Below are 3,079 nucleotides of genomic sequence, written 5' to 3' on the forward strand. Positions count from 1 at the left end.
CACAACCAAATAAAAACGAACATAAACGAACATTTAAGTTGAAAATAATAAATAAAAACATTGTTATCCTTAAACAATGAAAATAAGTAGTTAAATACAACCATCAGATGATAAACAAAACACTAGAAGTCTACTACAACCACCAAACGATGAATCAAGTTTAACTAACTTAGACATAATTATCTCAAAAAAATGTCTTAGAATGTCCAAATTTTAGCTAACTTAGAAAAAATAGAGTTTCATGTCTTCAATATGTTTAGATAAAAGTTTTATTATTTATTATTTTTTATAATATAATCAAACGAACGTAAACGAACGAACATGAACTAACGTAATCGAACATATTACCGAACGTTCACGAACGCAATCGAACGAACGAGACATGTGTTCGTGTTCGTTCGCTTAGTTAACCGAACGAAATTTTTTGTTCGTGTTCGTTTGCTAAGCTAATTGAACGAACATAAACGAACTTCCCACCGAACGGCTCACGAACTATTAGCTGAATGTTCGGTTCGTTTACAGCCCTACCCATGAGGCCGCAAAGGCTTGAATTTCATCGCCTTTTGAAATCCTAAAATACACTTCAAATGTTGATTTTTCATTCAAAAGGGATAGTCTAGTGGTAAAGTAATGTATTCCCCAACTAAATGGTTGTAAGTTCAAATCTTGCAAAGAGCAGGTGTGGTGTAATTTAATTTTAGTAGTTAAAGCAAATTAATGTGATTTAATTTTAGTAGTTAAAAAAAGTGGATTTGTACCATGAAAAGTACACTCATGGTTTGGTTTTAATTTTTTTTTAAACGGCCATATTTCTTTAAGAAAAACCAGCAGAAGCTAGCACAACAAAACAACAAAATATACATAACAAAGATCTAAAAGGGGACCTATTTTTTTTTTATCCAAAGATAGCTGAGAGACTTGATTTCTTCCTTGGTTTTCGCGATGTTGGCTGTTGCGCCTGAGAAAACGGCCTCGTTTCTTCCCTTCAAAATACACCAACACGCCGAGATCACACCACCATATAAAAGACTTTTTTTAATCTCCGTTCCATTCTTTGTTCTTTACACATGGCACCCTACACCAACTCGCCACGGCTTGCCAAACAAGAGAGGCGAAAATCCATGAGGTGAAAAGGTGCTCAGTCGTCTCTTCATCATGCCCGCACAACTTGCAAACGCACAACCCAACCTGCACATTCCTATTTCTTAGCGCCGTGAGGGTTGGGAATCTATTCGTTTCCACCTTCCAAACCATGATATTTGCTTTTAGAGGGACCTAACCGGGCAACTATTCCATTTCATAATGAACGGGGCTAGTTAACTTCAAACAACGCAGTTTTCATTGACGCCACTGAAAAATCACCATCTTTGCTCGCAAGCCATGTCCAAGGATCCGTACCGAGGCTGAAACGGACCTCCACTTGGTTGAAATATTGCCTCTTCGAGCGCCATTTCCACTGAACCGTATGCATCTCGTATCTATCCTGAATCACACAAGTTTTAGCTTTTTCCAGCATGAATAATCAGTTTGATTAATCAGCTAAAATTATGATGATTAAAAGATTTTTAGGTTAAACTGTTTTCTTAATGTCTTGTTCTTTGATTAATCAGCTAAAATTATGATGATTAAAAGATTTTTAGGTTGAACTGTTTTCTTAATGTCTTCTTTAATGTAGATTGTACCGTATCAAATGAAACTGACGATGCACTAAACTTTTTTCACACTGAACTAAGACAGAACGTAGTGGGGCGCTATGCTCTAATATGGCGCCGGAAAACGCCCCCAAACACCGAAACGGAGGGCGGTATGAGTGAAAAAATGGGGTGGAGCGCGAGTATTATAGCGGCGCTATGGGGTGAGGTTTCAAATTTTGGACCAATAAAAAATTAGTTAGTCTTTTTATAATTAATTAATAAAAAACGAAAATTAATAACTAGGTATTGATGGGTAGGGGCTTTATGACTACGGGCTCTAGTGATATAACACCCCATAAAGCCCCTGTGTGACGTGGCATGACACGTGTCGCATAACGTCCACAAAGGGGCTTTATGACTACACATAGCCTAAGATGTCAGTGAAATGAATATTCAAAAACACTTGCTTTGAAAATCTGGTATTGGGGGTAGGTGCATTTACATTCTTATATGCATTATCTATCATTATTAACTATGGTTATATGACATTCAAAAAAAAACTATGGTTATATAAAAACAATATTCATATACAGGACTACAAAACAACCATTTGTGACTGTTAACCCAGTCGTAAATGCCCATTTGCAACCGTTTACGATAGTCGTTGATATCATAAACGCAACTGACTTTTATGAATGGAAGATTTTACGACCAGGTTTCACGTTGAATTTTCACACCCCTACACCTATACAACCCGTATAGAGTTATACAGGTCGTATAAGAGAATGTTGTAGAAAAAAATGTCAGAGAATATTTTTTTGGTCTCCATCTATACGAGCCTTTCAAAAAGAAAAACTATACGAGTCATATAACATTATACGATTCGTATAGAATGTTAGATGACCCATATAATGTTGTACGACCCAAACCTATGTAATGTTATACGACCCATATAGATGTTATACAACCCATAAATATTTTTTTCATCTATACAAACCGTATAACATTATACGGCCCAATATTTGTCATGTCAGAATATTCTATATGGGCCGTAAAACCCTATACGACCCGTATAGAGAGTGTGAAAACAAGATTTAAGGGTGTGGCTTTATTAAAAGCCTATAATATAAGAAATAGTTTTTTGGAAAAATTACACTTTTCGTCCTTTATGTTTATAGCTAGTTGCAATGGATGACCTTTACCTTTAATAATTACAGCCACAGTCCTTTATTCAGAAAACTCAATACGTCTTTCGTCCTTTAACACTAACTTGGTTAAAATTTTCAGTTAAATCTAATCAAATGAGGGCACTATGGTCATTTCATGTTTTTTTAATGTTATTAATAAACAAAACTAAAAATAGCATAACATAATACAACTTATTTAATCTCTTTATCATTTTATCTCATCCCCTAAAACCCTTTTTATCTCCTCCAGTCACTCAC

The sequence above is a fragment of the Helianthus annuus genome, chromosome 2, assembly GCF_002127325.2.
Source record: "Helianthus annuus cultivar XRQ/B chromosome 2, HanXRQr2.0-SUNRISE, whole genome shotgun sequence".
Taxonomy (NCBI): domain Eukaryota; kingdom Viridiplantae; phylum Streptophyta; class Magnoliopsida; order Asterales; family Asteraceae; genus Helianthus; species Helianthus annuus.